Here is a 27,289-nt window from a genome sequence, read left to right as displayed (position 1 = left end):
CTACTGCCTTACTAGCTCCTCTCCCATCAGCCTCCACGCCAGCTCCTTCTTTGGTTGGATACCGCACTGTGTCAACTGGCGTTTCAAGAAGCAGGACAGTTACTCGAGGTTGCTGGGTTTTGGAGGAGCTTCTAGTGCTTATCCTTTGAATTGTGGTTTCCATCCCCGGTCCGAGAAATGTTGATACAAATTGTTTCATTTGCCAAGTACACTGAGTAACAAATTGGATTATTGATCAAATTTATTTATTTAAAATATCTTTTAATTCTAAATTTTCTAAAAATAATTATTTAAAGTGTTTGGGATTTAAAATGATCACAATGGGATATTTTCTCCTGATGGTATAATTAAATTACATGATGATATGCTTTTAAAGACCTATATTCTGAATGACTTCGTGATAATGTTTATGTATATTTAGCAGCCCTCATATTTCCAGAAATTAATAAAATGAAATTATTATAACACAACTTAATACTATTTACTACTATGTCAACCTTAAAAGCAAAAATTTTCTTAAGGACTGAGGCCAGATTTCACATGAAATACTTAATCTAGGGATAAATAATGTTTTCCTGAAAAGATTGCCTTTCAAAATTCTTGAATCAAACTTACTACTCTTGTGTTGATTCCAATTCATAGCTACCTTACATGGAGAAGATGTAAATCCTTATGGGAGGAGAAAACCTCATCACTAACAGTGCAGCTGGTGGGTCCAACCTGCAGATCTAGTGAGCAGCAGCCCAGTGTGTAAACTGCGATCCCACCAGAGCTACTAGGACAATCTGATCGTACAGATGGCTTCAAATATTTGTGGGAAAATTCCATTATCTTCAAATTACATTAGCTGTTTTCATTAACTTTTTGAGACACCCGTGTCTGTAAATGAACAGATAGTATATAAATTATTCTTGATTTTGAGACAATACAGAGCGAGGGCAGTACCTGATCGCCATGACCTCACCAAGAGAAGTGTCACTCACGTGGGTAGGACTTTGGGGGAAAGGACTCCTCGGGCTCTTAAGAAAAAACTTAGAGTCACAATGAAAAATAAAAATTGCACCCCACTCCACCCACTCCTTGGCTTTCTGAGTGCACAGTGAAATGAAATTACTTGGTAATTTCACTCTGTGGGAGAAAGATGAGGCTGTCTGCTCTGGTAAAGATTCACAGTCCTTGAAACATTAGAAAGGATCACATTTGCCTGCTAGTCATCATTACATAAAATCTGAGAAAAATCTCTAGTTGATCTAATTTGAATCATAAATTTATCCGTGGACAATTCACTATGGTCAATGGCAAGAAATACTGTGGTTTAGACCTACCTTGTGGACAAGAAGGTATGATATTCCACTGGAAGAAGAAGTAGAAGGAACTTTTTATCTACAGAGAAAAACAGTTTCAACTTCTGAGTATCAAAATGTTGATTATTATTACAATAATCAACAATTATTATTACAATAATAACAGCTCTATAATTGTGCTGGGTATTCATACTGATGCAGCCAAATGGCCAAAAGCACCAAAGCTAATGGTTGTCACTGAGGTATAAAAGTTTTAAGTCAAATGGGTATATACTATGCTTCATAGAAAACTCTACAGTCCTCTAAATATAGGAAGGATTTCGGAAAAGTTTTGCCTTTCTTTGAAGTACTAAGTTTAAACATGGTATCTTAGTCTGGGTGTCTCTAGAGAAGCAAAACCAGCGAGAGATATATATATACACACACACAAAAAAAACCAGTATACACACACACACACACACACACACAATATTTATATCAAGAAAATGGCTCATGCAGTTGTTGAAGCAGGAAAGTCCAAGCCCAGGCAAGTTCTAAGTTCATGGGTCAGAACCTGGTCTGGAAGCTTCTCCTGACTCGCATAGCTGCAGCAGCTTATGAACCCTGGTTCAGGAGGAAGAGCACAGGCAGATGGCTGCAGAGATAAATGAAGCCGAGGTCAGCATGTCAAATAGACGGCCGCCTGTTAGGGATTACCAGCATCAGCAAGGAATATGACAGGCCATTGGCTCATGCCCAAAGAACAAGAGATTGATGAACCAAATGCAGACTCCAGACCCAGCAACAGGCAAAGAAAAGTTTCCATTTTGTCCACTTAGATTGAAACCAGGGCTGTGACCCGAATAAAGGTGTTGTACTTCACTGTAATCATCTTGCAATTGATTGGCTGCTCATATTAGATCCCATTTTGGAATGGATTATAACGTGTTGAATCATATTATGGAAGATTACTATGTCTCAGCTGCCAAACCACTAAGAACACTCACCCAGCAAGGTTGACACAAACCTACCATACATGATAAAACGTTAAAGGGTAGATTCAGGATATGCAAAATCGTTTTGCTTCAGGAAAAAAAAACAACGAAACAACACTGCTTGGTATATACCATTAAATCTAAGAGTATACAAATAGTAAACCATCGACATATTACAACTTGACTCTGACCATCACCAGAAAGCTACTGATGTAAACGTATCTCTTCTCTATCAGTTTCCAAGAAGCAGGGTCTCTCTTGAGAAAGCAGAAGTCGTGCAGAAGAGTGGCAGTCACCAGGACTAGGGAAGGAGAAAGAAGTACAAGAAGGAAGAAGCAGGAGCTGTTCTTTCACTCTTCGCACAGAGCATGAAATGAGTAGATTAATGGAGGGGCTGTGGAGACAGTAACAAGATAACTGCTCTTGAAGCTCCTTTTATCCATTAGATGGTCTCTCAATTCTCTGTGCTGTTTGACCATGCAGCAGTTGGGATCGCTTTCTTTTTAATGAAGCTCCGTTCATTGAAGTCTCTGCTCCTGTAATCTGAAGAATCCCCTGGCCAATTATTTCTTTAAAGACAATTAGTTTATAATAAAATGGTGTATTTTTAAAGTTCCATATTAATGGTATGGGTCAGTATCTATAAGTTGAATTAAATTGAATTTGTTTTCCAAATTATTCTTTTATTTAAAACAAGAATGTTTTAGAAACAAGATTTGAAGCCAATATACTCACATTGGTGCACATGGGCTTTCTGGCCAGAAGTAAACCAGTCTTTTAATCCTGAAACTCGTCTATCTATGTACTCAACCTAAACCTGCATGGAGAAAATAATAGTGCCTCTCATTGTATTGTTTTGAAGAATAGAAAGATGATGTCTCTTGAGTAGAATTGCCATGTCAGGTATTGCTGAGTCAGTCCTGACTCGGTTAAATTATGTGGAACTGAATGTCAGGATGGCCCTCCTCTGCCATCCTAACAGTTATTGCTATAGAGTCAGCCCACTCGAGTAGTTGCCGTGTCAACTCATCCTTTTGAGAGTCTTCCTCCGTTTTACTCAACCTCGATTTTACCAAGAAGGACGTCCTTATCCAGTGATTGGTCTTTCCTGATAGAGTGTGTAAAAAATGAAATGAAATCTCATCATCCTTATTTCTAAGGAGAATTCTGATCGTAGTTATGCCAAGACTGACTGTAGTGGTTTATTCTGGAAGTCCAGGGCACATGCAAACTTGTGATTAACTGATCATGAAAACTTATGAGTGAATCGTGTCAGAATACCAAGAGTAGTACTTAATCTATGTGAAGGGGCTCCCAAATAGTTGGTGGGAAAATGCAATTAGAAGGTAATGGAATACTTCCATGAACTTTTTAAAGCTTCCTCGTGTACTATGAAATAGGCAAATTAGAGAGAGGTCCTTTACTCTCTCTAAGGAGGAAAACTACCCCGAGTTTTCCTCCTTAGGAAACTGAGTTAAACAGGATCCTAATTGTTGGTCAAATGTTTGGCAAAAGCTCCAGAAATAACCCTTTCCCATGAGGCCAAGAGACCACCAGGAGGTGAATTAAATGGCTAACAATTTATATACAAACGTGAGGTTTGGAAATTCATGAGGGTACCATTGACTCTGGGTTGAGTGGAAATATTTCAGTACAGTCTGATATTCGTGCGCTGGCAAGTGGCTAATGACTACAAATTGCCTCTTGACATTGATTGTGACAGTTTTAAACTGAGAAAAGCATGGTTCTTCTTCCACCTAACAAGCTCTGTTTCTTGTATAACTTGTAAAAAATGTGATTAGGTGGTGAGATCACAGCTGAAAGAGGTCTGGCTTCAATGAAATAATCTTTGCAATGTGAAGTTTCAGCTCAGATATTGTTGGAATTGTTAAGAGGTGAGCCTCTGTGCTGGTGGTTAATACAATAATTGCCAAGGACCGTAAGAATTTAAGCTTCAATTCCCTTTCTGTGGACAGAAATCTAAATGTCAAACTCATTGAGAGGAAAATGGAAAGCGTTCTAAGGGGTAGAACACGTGAATTAAAATCTAAATTGAAGTTCTGCAGGAAATAAAGGTTTTGTATTGCATGTAGCAAGTTTACTTAAAAACTTTTTTTTTACAATGACAGTTAAACTCTTGGGTAATTGCTATATTCTAGCTGCACGCCAGAGGGACAACTTGATTCCCTGCTCTTCTCTGCTATTTATTTCCAGAAAGAAACGTGACTACTGCAGCAAAGAAACAAGATAGCAAACCTTTAAATCATTAAGATAATGAAAGAAAAGGGTTTGAAAGTCATCTTTAAAAAATAAAATATTTTTCTCTTGTATACGAAACTACTATATTTTGCAGGATTCTGGTTCCCTGGTGTGACTCATGGTCTTTAATTTAGAAGTTTACCCAGCTTAGACATAGATGGGATGCAGAAAATTATCTTGGACTGGCTGTTCCCAAGAACTGCATTGAGACTGAGAACTATATGCCTTCTTTCCTTACTTTAGTTTTGATGATGTTAAAATGTTCCTTTTAAATTTTTTTCTGGCCTCCCTCTCAGATGGGCTTTGCGTAATGATTTAACCCGTGGTACCACCGAGGGTTTCTCACTAACCTTATGAAGACCTGGGGAAGGATTTTCTGGGTGACAGTTCTAGTTTATGTGAAGAATATTAGATAGTTATCTCTTGTGGAACAATTATTTAATATTTCTCAAAAAACACTGCCATACTGACTCTGAGGCACCCTATAGGACAGAGTAGAATTGCCGCTTAGAGTGTCGGAAACTTTCGATCTTTATGGGAGCAGACAGTTCTGGGAGCAACCGGTGGGGTCCAGCCGCTGCCTTTGCGTCAGCAGCTCAATTTGTAGCCCACTGTGCCTGGGGGCTCTGATGGACTAATTGGGTTATATACTTTTCCAGAACTTTTAAAGTTCCCCGGTGAAGTCCAACATTGTCAGCGTGTCATACTGTGGTGGCTTGCATGTGGCTGTGATGCTGGAAGTTACGCAACTGGTATTTCAAATATCAGCAGGGTTACCCAGAGGGAACACGTTCCAGTAGCGCTTCCATAGTGAGAAGGACGAGCAAGAACGACAGACTTTCCAGACTGCAGTTGTGGATGAGGCGCCATTCAACGGCACCTAACAACAGTGTCTGAACGACGTCTGTCTCTGGACCCCAAAGATTGTATTGAAAGCCATGAGGACACCTGGGCACCTCACTGATGCTTTGTACATATTGTCAGGTGTACCCTGGAGTCAGTGCTGACTCACAGTCACTTTCTACATAACAGAACCTGCAGGGACTTATTTTAAACAAAATGTGTTTAGACATATTTCTGTGACCAGTGAATGGCTTCAGATAAAATGTCTAATACACGTGTCTCAGGATTGCTGTTGATGTTGTTAGCTGCTCTGGAGTCCTATCTGCTGCGAGGGACCTGATGCAGCACAGGACAAACGTCGCTGAGTGCTATGCTACCTTTCGCAAGTGTTGTGATGTTTGCGTCCATTGTTGCAGCCATTGTGTCCATTTATTTCATTATGGGGCTTCTTGTTTCACCGACCCCCCATCTTACCAAGCGTAGCACTTTTTCCAGGAAACGGTCTCTCCATCTACTGAGACAAACGCTTACGATCCATGAGCCTCTAAGGGGCATTCTGTCTGTGCATCTTCCAAGACAGATTTTGTTTGTTCTTTGGGCTGCCCGTCATACATGCAATATTTTTCACCAACACTGAAATACAAATGCATCAATTCTGATGTGGAATTCCTTTTCTATAATCCAACTTTCACATGACTATGAGGCAACTGAAAATACCATGGCTGAGGTCAGGCCATGATATAGAGATAACAGAACCGTGCTTGCTAAAGTGAGGAGGACTTGGGGTACTTCATGATAAAGATAAAGGATGGTAGTCTTCAGTATGGATTACAACTCAATATAAAGAAAACAAAAAACCTCACAGTTGGACCAATAGGTAACATCATGATAAATAGACAAAAAATTGAAGTTGTCAAGCATTTCATCTTGCTTGGTTCTCTGTCCACTAATGCAGCAGTCAAGGGGTCAGAAGACACATTTCTTTGTTTAAATCTGCTGCACAAGACCTCTTTAGAGTGCTGAAAGTGGGGAGGTTTATTTGACGAAACCAGACCCAAACCGTGGTATTTTCAATTGCCTCATATCCATATGAAAGTTGGACATTGAATCAGGAAGACGGAAGGAGAATGGATGCATTTGTATTATAGTGCTGGCGAAGAATATCGAAAGTACCATGAACTTCCAAAACAAACAAACAAACAAACAAACAAACAAACCAACCTGTCTTCAAGCAAGTGTAACCAGAATGCTCGATAGAGGCAGGGATGGTCAGACATCATCTCATGTACTTGGGACATGTTTGCAGGAGGGACCAGTCCCTGGAGAGTGATGTCAGGTGGGGTAAAGCAGAGGGGCAGTGTGAGAGGAAGTCTTCAGTGAGATGACTTACACAGTGTCGGTGGCAAGAGGCCATGGGCAAGAGCAATGGTAAAGATGGCACCGGGCAGGGCAGTGGTAGCTTCTTTTGTGACATGACTGGGCGGGCAGGGCTGCGTTCGTTATGGGTTGGACTGACTGGAAGGCACCTAACAACAACAGGGCAGGTGCACTTTAGTTCTCAAAGTGACATCTGCTTGTTTATCACATAAAAGAGATAAATGCTGCTTCTATGAGCATTGGTTACAGATCAGAATAAAACGAAATCCTTGAGAACTTTAATCTTTGTTTATCCTAACACACACCTTCCCTGATTACACATCAGGCAGTGTTCCCATTTTCTGTTTGAACGACTGTCTCTTGGGTTTGTTTACAGGTCCCACATATGCAGGATAAAATAGTCTGGTGTTCCTGTTTTTCTCAATGATATCCACAGTTTTTAGTGACCCACACACTCAAATGCCTTTGCACGGTCAATACAACAGAAGGAAACGCCTTTCTGGATTCTCGGCTTTCAGCCCAGGTCCAGCTGACGTCAGCACAGACATTCCTTTCTCCACATCCTCATCTGAGTCCCTCTTGACCTTCTGGAAGCTCCGTGTCGATGTATGGCTACAGCTGATTAAAAGTAACTTCGACAAAATATTCCTTATATATGATAGTAATGATTCTGTTCAGTAACGTCTGCGTTCTCTTTGATCCCTTTTTTGGAATGGGCACAAGTATGGGTCTCTTACATTCCGTTTGCCAGGTAGTTGGCTCCCAAATGTCTTTGTGTAAACCAGTGAGTACTTCCAGTGCAGCATGGACTAACTTTGTTTTGGGCTAATAACTTCAGTGCAGCTTGACTTTTTATTTATTTTTCTATCTATCATTTATTTTTCATGTTTGAAAAGAACTTTATGTCACTAAAGACTCAAAATCTATTTCAGTTTTACTTTTCTTCCTTTTTTTTTTTTAGTTACTCAGACCAATATTTAGGCCCTAGTGGTGGATGATCTGGAGGGATTTTCTTTTTCTTATTCTAAAGAGCAGTTTGAACTTCTTGTATGGACTTCTACCTTCAATACCATTAGTTCTTGATCATATTCCACGTCTTGAGAAGGTTGGACATTGTTCATTCTTTTTGGTACAATGATTCTGAGTGTACTTCCTACATTCTTCAATAGTTTGGTCATAGAATCTATCAAAATTGCTACACTAGGCTTGAATTTTTTGTTCATTTCTTTCAGCTTAAGATAATTCTCAGCATATTCTTCCTTAATGCCGATTTTCTTAAAATGGTTTACTTGGATTTCTTGAGTTCCCCTTAGGAATTTTCTGTCAAGCCCTTTCTTGTCATCATTTCTTCGATTCACTTCAGTTAGTCTTCATTCAGGAATCCGTTTTAGAGTCTCTTTCGACATCAGCTTTGGTCTTTTTTCCTTTTCCCCTTCCTGTCTTTTAGATGATCCTTTGTTTTCTTCGGCAATGTTCTTGGTATCATCCCTTTCCTTAGGGAGCGGTGGTTCCTATCACACATATATTATGCCTAGCATGAGAAAAAGCCAACCCAATAAATCACTTTCTTAATATGATGCATATCAAATTTTTTCAGAAATGGTCACATTCTCTAAATCCGTGAGAAGACTCCTGATATCTTCTGTCCTTGCTTTCCAGAACCTTCTTCCAGGAAAGCTATCAGAGAATGGATACAAATGAATGCAGAACCCTGTGTGTTGTAAGGTTTTATTCTGGTGCGCCACATCTTGAACTAGAGCATAGAAAGAGCCTGGTGCTTGTATGAGGCTTTTCAGCCCATATTACGTGCCTTTGCGTGCCATATACCAATAACACTAAGGCTGTAACTCAATTAAAAGAGAAAGAAAGAAAAAAACAAAGCTTGAGTTTATCAAAAACTGACTAACCCAGCATTTTCAACTGTCTTGTTAGTGTGCATTTTACAATAAGTATTTGTTTAAAAGAGCCCAAACTCCCACACTGACCTCAAATGAGTCAATTCACAGTCATTATCATAGCAATGCTGCGGTTTTCATTGTACTAAAAAATGAAGCCAAGGATTACGGTGCTGCAGATATATGTGAAAAGCACATGAAACTCAACTTTAATCAGGAAAAACAAAACAAAACTCAAACTCGCTGCCATGAACTTGATTCCAACTCGTAGCGACCCTATAAGGCAGATTAGAATTGCTCCCTTTGGGTTTCTGAAACGGTAACTCTGAGGGGGTAGAAAGTCTAATTTTCCCGCATAGAGCAGTTGGTGATTTCTGACAGCTGACCTTCTGGTTAGCAGCCTAATGCTTAATCCAGTCTGCCACCTGGACTCCTTAATCAGGAGAGATCTCTTAAATCTAGGGTGCAAAAGTACGTGTACTTTTCTTTTTAACAAATCAGACTTTTAGGAGAAATGTTATTAATTGCTGAAGAATCAGCTCTAATGTAAGGTGACCTGATTTTTTAAATCATTTTATTGGGGGCTCATACAATTCTTATCACAATCCATACATACATCCATTGTGTCAAGCACATTTGTACATCCATTGCCATCATCATTCTCAAAATATTTGCTTTCTACTTGAGCCCTTAATATCAGCTCCTCATTTCCCCCCCCTTCCTTTTCCCCCTCCCTCATGAACCCTTGATAATTCATAAATTATTATTATTTTGTCATATCTTATACTGTCCAACGTCTCCCTTCACCCACTTTTCTGTTGTCCATCCCCCAGGGAGGAGGTTATATGTAGTTCCTTGTAATTGGTTCCCCTTTTCTACCCCACCATTCCTCCACCCTCCAGGTATCGCCACTCTCACCACTGATCCTGAAGGGGTCATCTATTCTGGATTCCCTGTGTTTCCATTTCCTATCTGTACCAGTGTATATCCTCTGGTCTAGCCAGATTTGTAAAGTAGAATTGGGATCGTGATAGTGGGGATGAGAGGGGGGAAGGAAGCATTTAGGAACTAGAGGAAAGTTGTATGTTTCATCGTTGCTACCCTGCAACCTGACTGGCTCGTTTCCTCCCTGTGACCCTTCAGTAAGGGGATGTCCAGTTGCCTACAGATGGGCTTTGGGTCTCCACTCTGCACACCCCCTCATTTACAATGATATGATTTTTTTGTGTTCTTTGATGCCTCATACCTAGTGTGCTGCTTCCATGTGGGCTTTATTGCTTCTGAGCTAGATGGCTGCTTATCTTTAAGCCTTTCAGATCCCAGGTTCTATATCTTTTGATAGCTGGGCACCATCAGCTTTCTTCACCACATTTGCTTATGCACATAATTGTTTTCAGCAATCACATCAGGAAGGTGGGCACCCACTGATACAATTTTTTGTTCTTTGATGCCTGATACGTGATCCCTTTGACACCTTGTGGTCACAGAGGCTGGTGTGCTTCTTCCATGTGGGCTTTGATGCTTCTGAGCTAAATGGCTGCTTGTTTACCTGCAAGCCTTTAAGACCTCAGACGCTATATCTTTTGATAGCCTGGCACCATCCGCTTTCTTCACCACATTTGCTTATGCACCCACTTTGTCTTCAGTGATCGTGTTGGGACGGTGTGCATCATGGAATGCCAATTTAATAGAACAAAGTGTTCTTGAATTGAATAAGTACTTGAGTGGAGGCCCAATGGGTGACCTGATTTCTAACCGAATGAAACATTACTGGCCCTGCCCATCTTCAGGGTCTGTGATGTATTTGTATCCATTGTTGCAGGTATTGTGTCCATCCTTCTTCCGGATGGTTTCTCCCATTTTGACTGATTCTCTGCTAAGCACTAATTTCTCAAGGCTGTTAAAAAATTGAGTAAGTGGTAATATTTGTTCTAAATGAAGTTTTATCTAAATCTTGAGCTATCTTTAAGTGTCAAGGTGAGAATCTATGTCTGTATGAGTGCCTTAGAGTTATAAGAAAGAAGAAGGTACATTGAAAGGAAGATAAATGAATTTTAATGAAAAATTCTTGAGAGATTATGTTTTATTCTCGGTGCAAAGAACCTAAAAATATTTATATTTGCAATAAAGGTAACAAGAATAAACTTTGGAAATGTGTGTTTCAGAATGTTCCAGGAAATAAAAAAGAGGAGTAAAATGTTTTCGTAATGAAATTTATCCAATGGATTTAAACTGACTCATATATTGTTGCATTATTTAATACTGCTCTGGGGTAAAAATAAATTTTGACAAGATATGATTTTAAAACACAGAAAGAAATTTATTTTGGTCACAGGCGCATTTAATTACAAAATGTTTCTAAATCCAAATTTGCTGAGAGTTAAAGTCAGCCTTTAGTTGTTCCTATTTGCTATCCATGATAATTTCTTAAATCAATTAGAATTGGAATTCTTAAGCAAGAATGGTTTGCTGAGAAATGCAATTTGGATGAGAAGTCTAAAAATCAATATGCTAGCATGAAATCAGGTCTCATCTTTCTTTAGATTCTTTTTAAAATTTTGTTTCCTTAAACTTTTAGTTTTTTCCTTGTACTTTTCATCTTACTTTATTTGAAATTCTTCCTTTTCTTTAAGGAAACAGTTTATTGTTATTAGAAGAAATATTGCTAAGTACATTGAGCATTTTGGTTCAGTTATGCAAGTTTCAGAATGTCAGCTTGCTCCCAGTTCTAAAATTGTATTTACCTCATGGAATTTTTTTTTCCTCACATGGTGCCTCATGCCAAAATACAGCCCATGAGATGGAAGGTTTGAAAGAGCTTATCATGAATCATAGAGGTTGGAATAACTTGGAATTCATGGATGAAAACAGCCCTTCAGAGTTACCAGAGAAAAGAGAAGTCATTTTTGAGCATTAGATTTGAGATCAGGTTTCTACATTGATTAGCAACAAGCCAGTCACTATAGCTAGAGAGGGGAGAAATGTAAGTTTATATCATACAATCTTGACAATTTCAGAGAAAAAACTTTGAATTTCATTTAGATCTTTTGTGAGAAAAACTCCTGGTGTTATTTTCAGTTCATTAATCTTGAAGTGCTAAAGGTCTCATTGGGAGACAGGATCAGCAAACCAGCAGCCATGAGTGTGACAGCATGGCCAAGGCCTCGACCGAGCGCCTGCAGCCCAGACACACCGACTGTTATTATGTGCCACCAGAATCAAGTTGCCTTCTGTTTTAAAAGGAAAGTAATACTTAAGCTCTCCAGTCTCTTGATCTCTTGAGGTATTTTCTCATCACAAGTAGCATATTTAACTAGATTTTTTTTCAGTTATAAAAACTGAAAGGCATTCAATAGATAATGACCAATGGAAGGTACAATAAGTGTGGTAGTTACATAATTTCCTGTCAACTTGAAGATATAAAAGTGTAGGAGTGGAGTCTAGCTTGTCAATCAAGTCACAGCCTAATGGTGCCTTCCTTGTGGGCCTGGCCTTCCCATAAGGAGGGGCCTGGGCATCTCCCCCCTCTTTGCCTTCACCTTCCTGCATGCAGGGACCTGCCAGAGCCCTATCCATCCACACCAATGGATCCATGGGTCTTTGCACCCACCCATCTGTTATCTTCCTGCATTCTGCATCATTGCATGTGGCTGAATGAGTCTAAAGAGGGACTCATGAACTCGTATCAGATTTATAGACTTGAGTTGGATGGGGGTGGGATATTTTCTTGATATATAATGGCCTCTTGATATAAAGCTGTTTCTTCCACAAATATAAGTGTCATTGGATTCAATTCTCTAGTCAACCCAGCAGAACATAGTAAAGTTTATTGTCCTTAAATAATTACTAGTTGGTGTTATGTTTGTCTAGTTAGTTTTGACTCACAGTGACCCCATGTACAAAAGCACGAAACACTGCCCAGTTCTGTGTTATTCTCACTGAGAGAAAAGTACATATTCAGAAGAATTATCTCTTGTTAGATATTAAATATCTACACTTTACAATTCTTCTTATCCCCTTTTCTTGTTTCTCCATGAGCTCAGTCTTCAGACTTTCACAATAAACATTAGATAAACCTGTTTGTAGAGTTCTTATGGTCACAAATCTTGGTTAGAAATATAAAAGAGAATTGTACTCTATCTTGGTCCATGCAGTAGATAAGTACTGTCTACAAAAATGGGGCGGGAGGAAATCTCATGCTTATTTTGAAAGCCTTATAAGACGCATCTTTCCTTTTTTGTAGGGAAATATGAAGTGACTTCCATTAGTTTATAATAAAATGAAATTCAAAGATTACCAAGTGTTCATGAACTTTTGCATCCTTGTATTTATAAATATTAGCAAAGTGCCTATAACTAAATGCCTTTCAGATAATAGACATTTCCTGATATTTCTAGTTTTATTTCAAAGCTTGATCAGCAATAATTTCTGTTGTTTGGGGCTTTAAATAAAGGTCGGTATAATTTATCAGCCTAGGTTCTCTTAAGAAGCAAAATCAGTGAAATTTAAATATGTGCATATACAGAGAAATGGATCTGAAGAAAACAGCTCACCTTGTTGAAGCTGGCAAGGTCCAAGCCTCAGCTAGATGACAGACTGTGAGTCTCCTGACTCACAGAGGTTTAGATGTTAAAGAGCTCAAGGTCAGCAAGTTAAGTTTCTGACTGCGAAAGCAAATTAATTTGAGGTCAGCAGTTCAGATGGGAGGCTGTGACAACTCCTAGGCTCGACCGGCAACACAGCAAACTGTTGGCACAAACCCAAAAAACTGGAGGTCAGCTGACGAGCTAGTGCAAGGTGCACACCTCGAGCTAGTGCAAGGTGCACACCTCGAGCTAGTGCAAGGTGCACACCTCGAAAGCAAGCAAGCCTTGTCAGAGGGCTGGTCCAGCAAAGTTCACAATACAACCTAATTATCAACTCTATTGCTGGAAGCTCCATACTAGACATTGTTCAGTTGGAATTTATTAATTTAGAATATATTTCACACAATACTAATGAAATTTACTTTTGCTTTCTATGATTAAATAAAGTGAATTATACAAAATGAATGAATGGTCAAAGGGTGTTTATAAAAGAAAATATAATAATGGAAGTTTGGGGACATTTGTGAAAACATTTACTTAATTATCAATTGATTTTATAATTGCAAATCACTTTAAAAAATCCATGCGAATAATATTTCTATTTTTTTCTAAATACCTATATAATAGATGAAGTTAAATTTTATAGTTTGAAAAATATAAAATTTGAAAGATATAAAATTTGGCATATATTAAAATGATAATGATTTTTTCCTCTTTTGGATTAATAATCTTCCTCATTGAGCAGGAAATCAAACTTAAAAAAATCATATTTAAAATTTATGTTTTGTCAGTTTGATGTGGCTTAAATGAAAAAAAAAGAAAACTTTCAATTTAGGTTTGTCATAATTTTCTCTAGGGGAATTGTTTTTTGGGCAGCAATACATATATTGCCTGATCTTAGCTATTTTTGCCCTTATATAGCACTATACCGATCCTTGAAAACTTTTATCTTAGTATCAAGTCTGAAATGATATCTTTTATGTATCAAAATTCTGGTCATACTCAAATCGACAGTGGGGAGGAACCTTTCCGTGATATTAAAAACGCAAACCTTGATAGATGCTATGAAGACCTCAGTCAACAATGAGAGATAAAGGTTTACATATAGCATAAACATTGCAGAGGTCCCAGAGTGGTCCCTGAACAGCTTTTCATTACACGTGAGAAAAAAGTGGTCAAGAGGCTCAAGCTGCTCACATATAAACTCATCTTGTTCATTGGACATCCTGAGGTTTAGATGTTGATTTTAAATACTTTTATTGGGGGCTCTTACATCTCTTATCACAATCCATACATACATGCATCCAGTGTGTCAAGCACATTTGCACATATGCTGCCATCATCATTTTCAAAGCATTCTCTTCTCACTTGAGCCCCTGATACTAGCTCCCTATTTCTTTCCCCTCCCTCCTCCACCTGCCCTCCCTCACGAACCCTTGATAAGTTATAGATTATTTTTTCCCATATCTTATATCGTCCTCCGTCGCCCCTCACCAACTTTCCATTGTTTGTCCCCCTGAGAGAGGGTTCTAGGTTGATCCTTGTGATCGATTCCCACTTTCTACCCCCACCCTCCCCTAATCCTCCTGGTATCTCTACTCTCCTTGTTGACCCTGAGGGGTTTATCTAGCCTGGATTCCCTGTGTTGTGGGCTCTTATCTGTAGCAGTGTGTATGTTCTGGTCTAATCCAATTTGTGAGGTAGAATTGAGGTCATGATAGTGGGAGAAGGAAGCACCAAAGATCTAGAGGAAAGTTATGTGTTTCATTGGTGCTATAGTGCCCCCTGACTGGCTCATCTCTTCCCAGTGACCCCTCTGTGAAGGGATGTCCAACTGTCTATAGATGGGCATTGGGTCTCCACTCTATGTACCCCCTCCCCCCAATTTACCTTAGATATGGTTTTGTCTGGATTTTAGATGCCTGATACCTTATCCCATTCAACATCTCATGATCACACAGGCTGGTGTGCTTCTTCCATGTGGGCTTTGTTGCTTCTGAGCTAGATGGCCACTTGTTTACCTTTAAATTTTTAAGACCCCAGACACTGTATCTTTTGATAGCCTGACACCCTCAACTTTGTTCACCACATTTGTGATTGTGTTGGTACTGTGAGCATCACAGAATCCCTCTTGCATTGAGGGAGTACTTGAGTCGAGGCCCAATGTCCATTTGCAACCTTAATTCTTAACATATAGATATGAGTACATGGTTCTATTCCCCTCTCTTTATATATATTTACATATATATATGCTTGCACTTAGGCCTCTATAAATTTCCTTTGCCTCCTGGTTTTTTCCTCTATTTCCTTTTTACTTTCCTCTTGTCTCACCATCATGTTTGGCCTTCATTTAGGTTTATTAATTCCTTGCTGCTACATTGCCCTTGATTAAGCCCCACTAGGCATCCTATGACCTTCCTTCCATTGATTTTAGTTCACTTGTTGTTCCCTTGTCCCTGGGTTGGTCCCCCCCTACCCCCATTCCTTTTTCCTACCTCCCCTTCTTCTGTATCCCCCAGACCATTGGTCCTATTATTTTCATCTCTGGGTTATTTATCCTGCCTATTTTATCTAGATAGATATGCAGATACATTAGTAAGTGCAAAAACCAGGCAAAGCCAAATAAAATAATAAAGGAAGTCAAAACCAACAAAACAATAACATCAACAACTAAAAACAAAATAACAATAACAAAAAGAAAGCTACTGACAAAAATGGAAAAGCCTATAAATAGTTCGAGGTCTGTTTGTTGGCCTTTCTGAGTGTTTTCCAGTCGAGTCTGATAGGGTGCCACACTGTCTCCACAGTCCATTTTTTGTATTCCCCGGGGGTTTCATCACTCTGCTCCCCCTGCTGCTCTGCTGCACGCCCTCAGTGCCTCGCCCCAGCGTGATGGGGCCAAACCGTGCACTATTCCTGCACTGTGTCTCCAGTGCTGTCCCCTGTAGCACCATGGTTCAGTGAGGGACACTGTGTCCCATGGTGGGGCCAGCCCTGCAGTCCTCCCCGTGCATTGTCTGCTCTGACCAGCAATATCATCCTTGGGGCTTGGAGGTTTAGATGTTTTATTGTTTGTTTGTTTTTTCCCCAAAGCTACTTTTCATCTTTCCTCCAGCCTCTAAAAACGGATCAGATTGTTGTTCAAATCTGGTCGAAGTTTATATAACTAGTTATTGCAGATGAAAGTATCTTCCAAATTCTGCCTATAGCAATACAAAAGCCCAGCAGAAAATTTATAGGTAAATAAGGAGAGACATATTATATTTACAAAAGATTTCATTGTAGGATTTCTTTAAATACTATACTTTTCCAATGCAAATGAAATAATTCAATTTACTTAAAAAAGAATTTTCTGAAAGATATTTGATATAGATTTAGTTAATTCTTGTCATGTAGCTATTAGCACAGTAGTGATGTTTTGAAATACCATTAAAACTAAGAGCTTTCCATGTTCTCTCAAGCCTTATAATTTGTCAGAAATAGAAATATCATTGAATTGCTCTTGCAAAAATATTTACAGATTATTTAGAAGGTAAATGACACTGACAAAATGCAAAAGCAGTATATTAACTTTAACATTTATTTTGTACTTTAAAATTATGAAATATAGTATTGTTACATGTTATAATTTGATTCCTTGCTTTATATGTCTATGTTTATATATGTATATATATACTAATTTAAAATATACATAAATGCCAATAATTTAGAGTAAAAGAGGGAAATGTGATGAGGACCATAAAAAATTATAGGAATAAGAGAAATTAAGATGTTATTCATCTTTGAAAATAGTTATAAAATATATATTGCTGAAGATATATAAATGTGGTTACTGTTCAATAATAGTACTGAAACTTTTATAGACCTTAAAAATACAATTTAAATGTTTATTTTTGATAAAATCCTAGAATTATATTGTGTTTTTCTTATCAGTTAAAATTTTGTTTAATCCAATAGTAATTTATTTTCTATGCGAAAAGAAGTCTGAAATAGTTTATAACTTTATGTTTACTCTATGATGTTAACAGTGCTCTGACTACCTCTGATCTTCATCTTATGTTTAAGGCTTTTGGCTGCAAACGGCAAGGTCAGCAGTTTGAAATCACTTGCTGCCAGGGGAAACATGGCAGGGCTCTAGCTGCTCTCAGGGTGCCCAGCAAGGAGCTAGCGGAAGGCAGAGAGAGAAGGAGGGTCCTAGGGGCTTCCTTATAAGAAGACTGTGCCCACAAGGGGTCAGCCTTAGACTGTGACCTGATTGACAGGTCTGACTCCACCCCTTTCCAGGAGTGTCTAGCTGACACAGCTGTAACTATCACAATACTGAATTTTAATCTAATAGGAAGACATTTTAGAGATCATGAACTTTACATTGAACGGTATGTGTAGACTTTTGATGGTTACAATGGAGTGGTAAATAATCTCCAAAACCAAACTTATTGTCAGCATGTCAAATCTGACTCATGGCAACCCTACCGGACAGGGTAGAACTGCCCCGGTAGGTTTCCAAAACCATAATTCTACCGAGTAGAAAGGCTCTTCTTTGCCCATGGAGCAGCTGGTGGTTTGAACTGCTAACCTTGGGATTAACAGCCCAACATGAAACACTATGCCACCAGGGCTCCTTAGTACACACCTACCTAGACGGGAAACGGTGTAGATTTTCAGTCCACTGTTGCGACTCTGTCTGTGGAAGCTATGTGTAAACCCAATAGTATCACAAGCAGCTAGATTTTATGAGGAGTAAAAGTAAATTTGATATTCTAATACACATTGATAATAACCCTCAAAGACATTTATTTTAAAATGTATCCTGGACCCATCCACTTGGTTCAAAGTGGCAGTGTAATAAAGTTATGTCTTATGATCATCAAAAGCAATTTAAATCACTCAAAGGAATAAATGCCTGATAATATTTTGACATTAGATGAGGAAAATATTTCCACTAATATTCATGGAAAAATACCTTATTTTATAGATATACTCTGTAATTTGTTAATACAGCTTTCATATAGACAACATATATTTCAACAAGGCAGTTTTAAAGCAACACTCGAATAAACTTAAGACTGCTAATGGAAAACCATAGACAATATAATTTTCCTTAAAATTCACTCATTTTGGTTTCTTTAACATATTTTGGTATTGTTATTTTATATCTCTATATGATTACATACTCAATGAATGAAGGTAGAAATTGTATTATATGCTCCTCTTGATACTGTATTATATGCTCATATTGATGTAACTATGCTAATAAAAAGGGAACAGACTTTTAAAAATAATTTCTTTTAGAAGGATCAGTACATAGCTCACCCAAATAAGGTAGAAGTTAAAGATGCCCCCAAATGGTTAACTATTCCTAAGTAGTATATCACTCCATTTTCCCTGATAAGCACAATTCTTCCCTGCAGTAATGTCCTTCCCCTTCATGTCCCAGCATTCTGCAATTCACCACAATATCTCACAAGACTCGTGAGCCATCAAAAAACCAAAACACCAAAAACCCACAAGGTATGGAGGCTGATAGCTTCCAAATCCTTATTGTAGACATCTGTCTGAAAGGCTGTCTGCATTCATACCCAATCTGGTTGTTGGCTCACAAGGCTTCAGAAGCTGGTGAATCCAATTTGGCTCTAGGTTCCAGCTCTAGCTTCAGGAACAGGAAGTTAGGGGGAGGTAAGTCAGATGCAGAATCCAGAGGAAGAGAACTTTGCTAGTTGCTTGATTGAGCTGGAGTCAGAAAATGTCCAAATGTGAAAGATCTCCCTGGCATAACCAAGCAACGGAGTATACCAAAATCCCATCACAAGATGGCATATTTCACACAACTCTGGCTTTGATGGAGGTATGGATTTTGCCTTCTGATGACAAAGGTTAAGTAGAGGACATTGTGATGACAAAAGTTAGCTAGGGGACAAAGATTAGGAAGAAGATCCATCTTACCTCAGCAACGATATACTTTGTTCCATGTCTTCTTCTGAATCTCACCTGAACTTCTGGCAGTTCTCTGTCAATGTACTTCTGTAACCATTGTTGGATGATCTTCCACAAAATTTTACCCATGATCAATGATATTGTTCTATAATTTGAGCTTTCTGTTGGGTCACCTTTCTTTGGAATGGACACAAACATGGGTTGGTCAACTCGCTATCTTCCAAATTTCCTGGCACACATGTGCGAGTGCTTCCAGTGCTTCATCTACTTGATGAAATATCTATGCCATCAATTCCTGGAGTCTTATTTTGGCAAATGCATCCAGTGCACCTTACACGTCTTCCTTCAGCACCATGAGTTCTTGATCAGATGCTGTCTCCTGACATGGTGGAATGGTGACTAATTTTTTTCTGGTTAAATGACTGTATTCTTTCCATCTTCTCTTGATGCTTCCTGAATCATCCATAATTTTGTCCATAGAATCTCTTAATATTGCAAGGTGAGGCTTGTTGAACACATCTTTCCCTTGTGGTTTTCTAATTCTAGGTCTTTGCACATTTCGTTATACGATTTGGCTTTGTCTTCTCAAGCTGCCCTTTGAAATTTTCTGTTCAACTCTTGGACCTCATCCTTTCTTCCATTTGCTCCGTCTCTTCTGGCATCCACTTGGATCTTTTCTCTTTCCTGTCTTGTTCATGACATTTTGTTTTCTTCAAGAATGATGGTTTTGATGTGGAAGCAACAGTCAAGAGATCAAAAGACTTGTTGCATTAGGCCAATCTACTTCAGAAGACCTTTCAGAGTATCAAAACAAAGATATAACTTTGAGGACAAAGGTTAACTTGACCCAAGCCATAATATGTTCCATTTTCTCATAAGCATAAGAAAGTTGGACTTTGAATAAAGAACACTGAACAAAATAAACACATTTGAAGTGTTGTGCTGGAAAATAATATTGAAGGTACCATGGATTACTGAAAGGACAAACTCTTGGAAGTATGGCCAGAATGCTCCTTAGAAGCAAAGATGACAAGACTTCACCTTACGTACTTTTGGCAGAGCGTCAGGAGAGACCATTCCCTGCCGAAGAACATTGTGCTTGGTAAAATGGAGGGGCAGTGAAACAGAAGGTCCTCAAGGAGACAGATTGACCCCATGGCTGCAACGACGGGTTCCGGTACAGGAACAACGGTAAGGGTGGTGCAGGACCATGACCGTCCAGCGTTTTGTTCTGTTGGGTATAAAGTCTCTATCAGTTGGAATCCACTAGATCACACCCAATAACAAAAATAAGGCCTCTTGGTATTGCATTTGCGTGGCAGTAGGTTGTTGTTTTTTTGGTAGATCGGAATCCACTGAGTCCCATGATGTCACAGGGGTGATTGTTATTCTACATAGTGTATAGTCTTTGTTCTCTGGAATGAGAGCTGCTTGCTTATATGATGGTAGAGATGGGGAATATGTTCATGCTGATTGTGTATGGATTTCCTTAAATTTATCACCTTAAGCACAACATGCCTTAACATAGATTTATGGTTACTTATAGATTAACTTATATGTAGACCTTTCTCATTTTAACCAACAGACAAAACCCATTCCTTTTAAGCTGATTCAGACTAATGGGGCCCATATATGACAATATATAACTGCCTCAGAGGGTTACATATACATATACAATTCGCTATGGAAACAGACAGCTTTGGCTTTCTCTTGTGGAGTAGTTTGTAGGTTCAAACCACCAATCTTTTGATTAGTAGATGAGAGTTTTAACTACAGCATCACCAACTCTCTTCTCTTTTTTACCTTTGTTGTTTTACCTTTCAAGTTTTACTCTCTCTTTAGAAAAATGAATTGACAAAGATATTAGTCAAAAATGATAAATTTCAAAACAATTTTATAATTTTAGAGACAGGCTACATAGATAAATGATTAAATATCCACCCAATCATATATTTTTAAAACTTTTTATTGTCATTAAAGTGAAAGTTTACAGAGCAGATAGGAAGGGAGGGGGCTCAGAAACCGATTCTTTTTTTTAAAAATCATTTTATTAGGGGCTCATACAACTCTTATCACAATCCATACATACATCAATTGTGTAAAGCATATTTGTACATTCATTGCCCTCATCATTCTCAAAACATTTCCTGTCCACTTAAGCCCCTGGTATTAGGTCCTCATTTTTCCCCTCCCTCCCCGCTCCCCTCTCCCTCATGAGCCCTTGATAATTTATAAATTATTATTTTGTCATATCTTGCCCTGTCTGACGTCTCCCTTCACCCACTTTTCTGTTGTCCGTCCCCCAGGGAGGAGGTCATATGTAGATCCTTGTAATTGGTTCCCTCTTTCCAACCCACTCTCCCTCTACCCTCCCAGTATTGCGACTCACACCACTGGTCCTGAAGGGATCATCCGCCCTGGATTCCCTGTGTTTCCAGTTCCTATCTGTACCAGTATACACCCTCTGGTCTAGCCAGATTTGCAAGGTAGAATTCGGATCATGATAGTGGGGGTGGGGAGGAAGCATTTAGGAACCAGAGGAAAGTTGTATTTTTCATCGTTGCTACATCGCACCCTGACTGGCTCGTCTCTTCCCTGAGACCCCTCTGCAAGGGGATCTCCAGTGGCCCACAGATGGACTTTGGGTCTCCACTCCGCACTCCCCCCAGATACTGATTCTTGATGGAGTTCCTGTTGATGTGTATCTGGTGGCTGGGAAGAGGGTGCCTGATCTACAAATAACCAAACCCAAACCAAAGTCACTGCCATCAGGTCCATGCTGACTCATGTGGATCCCGTGGGGTTTCTAAGCTTGCAACTATTTCTAGGAGTCGAAAGCTCGTTCTTGCTACCTTGAGGCTACTGGTGGTTTCAAACTGCTGACCATCTGGATAACAGCCCAACGTGTCATCACTACACCACCAGGGCTCCTAGATCTAGAAATTGAGCCATCAAAACCCAAAGCCTTTTGATGTTTTCTAGTACAAAAGATACTGGGTGGTTTTTTGAGATCTGAAGAAATGGCTACAACACATCTCAGTTGTGCTTGACCTTTGGAAATCAAACTAAAGTGTGAAGCTTTACCACAGAGATGCCTAGAAAATATAGCACATTTGAATTTATGATGATGCAGGACGCAATCTCTGAGTTAGCTTAGTAATTATAGATTTTAATTTAGAGCTATTGTGAATTAATTTGTGAAATCATGTGGCGAAAGTGTTTTGTGAGACTTACAGGATAATTATGTTTTTGGTTTTTTTTCCTTGTTACAATGGAAAAAGGTTAATAGACATTTTAACTAGAGAATGATCTAAGGGCTAGGATGCTATAGTTGTATTACACAAAACCATAATATTCCTTAGTAATCTGAATACAAGGATTAAATGTCTCAACTACTTATTCATGCTTATTTTAGAACTGTGGTTAAGTGAAATCTCTCAATATGGCTCCTTTATCCCTGGCACTGTAACCCCAGTAAATAATTGGGCGTGGCTTTGTAAATAGGGTGTGTGAAACCCGAAGAGAGGAGATTAGTCAGTTTGGGCTGTTATTTCCTTGGCTGTAAGAGAAGTATCTCAGAAGCAGGAACAGAGAGACTCCCAGGACCACCAAGGAAGAGCCACCATGGAGAACATTGGAGATCCCTGCCAATAGTGACAAGGCCAAGACCAGACACACCAGAGGCGGTGGCACAGAAACTGTGGAAAAGAGGAAAGGAGCCCTGCCCAGACTGGAGGCCAAGGCCAGGAGACCAGGAGACAGAGTGGAGGAACAGTGCCAAGACAGTGAAGCAGAGCAGCAGGTGGGCTTCCTGTCTGTGGAGGTAGAAGCCAATGGCCTCTCTGGCTGAAGAACTGAAGACAAGAGAGATTTGGCTCATGGCCAAGCAGATGCACGCTGTGGACCAAAGACTGTCTATTTAATGTTCTATATCCTGAGTTTTGGTAACCTGTTAACCTGCCGATAGACCCCTTTAATTGTGAGTATTATACATGACTTCTGTGTAGCCACTGCACTGGTCTATTGAACGCAACCGAGGAGTTGAGTGTTGTGAGAGAAATGGTTAATGTCAGAATGAGGCTATAAAACAAAAGGATGGAGGGCGAAGGCATGTCTGACATTAACCTTTTGGCAATCAGTCTTGGGTTTGGATGAAGATGTATTATCTTCCTTCTTCACCTAGACAGAGGAATGCAGATGTGGTCTCTGAGCAATTTTCACAATAACATACCCATGATAAGCATGTTCTGTGGTGCTCCCTTCCTTCCCTTCTCTGCTGTGACTCATTTTGTGTCTAATATGTTCCTTGCTGTGCGTTGCTCTACTGACTTTGGATTTGTTCGTGAGACTTGCTTGGGCCAGTGTAACGTGGACGCAGTGACAGTGTGCTGGTTCTGAACTGCTCCGTCCAGAGGCATTAAAGGTCTGCTTATCTTTCTTGGCTATTCTATTATTAAACCTGAAATGGTTGCCCAGGGTAGTAACAGGATTGGATTGAGAAATACAAAGGCCCTCCATTTGCATCCTGAACCAGAGTTTTCCCAATCAATTAGTAGATCTGAAAGCATGAAATAAGTACTTGTGTTTGTAGCAATTATATTTTTGAGTAGTTAGATAGTATTATGCCAATAGAAGTTTGGTAAACACAGTTATCTCATTGCCTTTCAAACTCTTCTTTCCCTTTGAATGATAAAGCTAAAGATAAAGGAACCGAATGGGTGCTTTTCCCATGACATACAGTGTTTCAGATCTTTATTGTATTCATCTTCCTTATGTACAGTGTAACTTAGTGTTCCTGGGGTCCCTGCATGTTACAAATGGTTAAGCACTTGATTCCTAACCAGAAGGTGGGCCCTTTGCAATCCCCTCTGGTGAATTCCTTCTGAAAGGTCAGTCTTCAATTCCCTCTGCAGTAGTTCTGCTGTGCATCAGGGACTCACTGTGAGTAGGTGTCTACTCAGCAGCAGCCAGCAACAATTGAGGACATGCATTATATCTCAAAACTATGTTGAAAATCTGACTCGTGTACCTGTGAATGCTGTTTTGTTTGGAATAGTCTCTGATGTCAGTTAACATGATATCATATGAGTAGAGCAGGTTTACTACCATGCAAGTGGTATCTGTAGAAGAGAAGAGACCCAGAGAAGCACGTTCAGGTGGAAAAGGATCCACATGCCCAGGAGCGCCTGAGACAACTGGAATCAAGGGGTCAAGAAAAGACCTCCCCCTGCAATAGGGAGCTAGTTCTGCTGATTACTTGAGCATACCCTACCCTCCAAAATGGTGAGGCTGTTTCTCTTAAATTTGTTAAGTATATATTACCGGCTAGAACAATAACCCATGTGAAGAAACATGAGCCTTTCTATTCCGGGAAAGAGTTAGTCTCTGAAACCCTCAGGGCAGTTCCACCCTTTCCTATAGGGTTGCCACCAGTCAGATGGACTCAATGGTAGTGAGTTTGGTTTTAGTTTCAATATTAGTCCATTTGTGCATGGTATTGAAATTAGGGTTGTTTAATTAAAATTTTATGTTCATTATACAGATTTGTTATTTAGAAACTTCTTTCTGATAAGAGTGTTTTTTTTTAAATCTCTTCAGAGTGAAATATCAGCATGTTTTGGGCCCCTGCGTACGGTTGCCACCATAGTAATTGACTTGATGGCAGCCCGTCTCTATTCACATCCCTTTGCTCTGAAACACATGGACAAACGGTGAGAATGATTCGTGTGACAAAATGTGAAATTTTATATGGAAAATAATGCAGTTTCTTACAGTGTATACAAGACATTTTTAAAGGCAGGTTATTTAATTAATTTGTTTTTTTTCAATGGTTTTTTAAAATTTAAAACATAAATCGCATGTAAAAAGAGTTGTATAACAGACTCTACCCCCCACTCTACTTCCACAATTACCAGCACTATGAAGACATTTTAAATTGAGGAATTGTTCAAATGAATTAAAATAGGGTGTAGGCTGCATCGGGATAGGTCCATGTGGCTTCTCCTTGGGGATGTCTTTTAGGAAGTCAATCTTGCAAGCTGAAACAGGGAACTGCTAAGGCAGCTGCACCCTGGCGCAACCATCACAAAGCAAGAGACTTGAGAACTAGAAAGGCGAGGCTTCACCACCCATTTATCCCTCCGCCTTTCAATTAGCCCCACATGTGATTATCGGCCAGGCTGGCACAGTTAACTAACTCAATGAGTGTATGAAATGGGTTTTATCCAATATTTTTCTCTGACATATCCAAATTATATGATTGATAAATGGTAGCAGAGTTCTAGACATGGTTATGGAACCTATATTCACATACCTGTAAGAAAATATAATGTGATTTAAAATTTTTAATCATTTAGTTAAAACCTAAACCCACTGTCATTGAGCTAATTCCATCTGATAACAATTCTCTAATGGGTTTCCGAGACTGTAAAATGTATAGAAGCAAACACCCTCATTTTTCTCCTGTGGAGTGACTGGTGGGTTTGAACTGTAGATCTTGTGGTTTCCAGTTAAGTACGTATTCTACAGTGCCACCAGGGCTGTGTTTTTAAATCAGATATCCATGAAAATTCTAGGATTTTCAAGAAATGCATTTAGAGTTTGCTCCTTTTAGAAACAGGAGGCTATATATTCTCCCAAAATTAGGAAATGAGTTTACATATATAATTTGAAAAGAATCATAAATATGAAGCTAATGAGAAAAATTATGGCTTGTAAAATCCATTATCTGATTTTTAAATAGTTGAATTTTTAAAAAGCTTGTTAAAGGAATCACTGAAGGAGTGAATGAATTCAGACTACTCATTTGCCCATTAGACCTCCCCATATGATTGATATCATTTAAAATTCTTCGTTCTGGCATAAGTTGTCTGAGGAAGGAGATGCTTTTTGAATGAACAAGAATTCTAGTTTCTATGCACTATGCTACAAATTTTTCATGAGGTGAAATATCTACTAATTGCTTCCGTACATAAAACAATGCAAAATCATGTTCTGATTTTCCCCCTCAAATTGAACTAATTTTTTATTTTGTGTCTACAAGTTGCTCTTAAATATTAACATTTTGGTTGCATTTGAATGACATTAAGATTTCCTATGAATTGTGAATAGGAAAGTGTTTAACCCTATTCTCAAAGTATAGAAATGTTATGTTTTCTCCAGTGATTGAATACATTGCAAAGTTAGATTTTTCACTGGAAAGTGAAAAATCAATTTTACACCTCGAGTAACCTACAACTAACTATAATGAGTTTCAAAGAAATCTTTTCTGGTTCTATGCTAAGATTGCATTAACTGCACTTAGAGATTGCAGTACACACAGACATACACAGATCCACAGTGCCAAAGAGGGCTGTTTTCTCTGGAGCCCCTCCAACTTGTTCTATGTAATAGCATTTGAATGGGCATCCTAAAATTACAACCTTTGGAGAGTCTTACAAGTCTGAGAAAAAAATGTTATAGTATCAATATTAACAGGCCAAAAGTCACTGTCTTTGAGTCAATTTGAACTAAGCCACCCTATGGAGAGTAGAGCTGTGAATCTTAATGCAAAAAGGCTACAATATTTTTTCACAGAGTAGCTAGTGGGTTTGAACCATCAACCCACTTTTGGTTAGTGGCTGAGCAGTTTAACCACTGTGATGCCTGGGTTCCCGTTGATTGATAGAGATGCCTTCAAATGTGTGTGCTTATTTCTCAGAGTAAATATTTTATGGGGAATAGCTAGAAACAATAGACTTCTAGAACCTAGTGGATTCTCCAACTAAAAATATTCTTGAAATGTCTGAGAGGAAGAGAGTTTTTCATTATCTGTTGGGTATCCAATAATATCAGAGAAAATGTATAATATAGCACCTTTTATAAACTAAAAAAACCTAGTATTAAATTTAACTTGAGGGTTGTGTATTTTACTTGTAATTTTATTCAGTAGGCATTATTGCTTAATAGATACTATTAAAATAGATTTATTTATTTATTACATTTATTCATAAATGCATTGGGAATTTTTTTAAATCACTTTATTATGGGTTCATACAACTCTTATCACAGTCCATACACACATCAATTGTGTAAAGCACATTTGTACATTCATTGCCCTCATCATTCTCAAAACATTT

Source organism: Echinops telfairi, unplaced genomic scaffold (assembly GCF_000313985.2).
Source record: "Echinops telfairi isolate 266 unplaced genomic scaffold, ASM31398v2 ScPeMD7_2;HRSCAF=8, whole genome shotgun sequence".
NCBI classification, from domain to species: domain Eukaryota; kingdom Metazoa; phylum Chordata; class Mammalia; order Afrosoricida; family Tenrecidae; genus Echinops; species Echinops telfairi.
Note: the sequence above shows the minus strand (reverse complement) of the source record.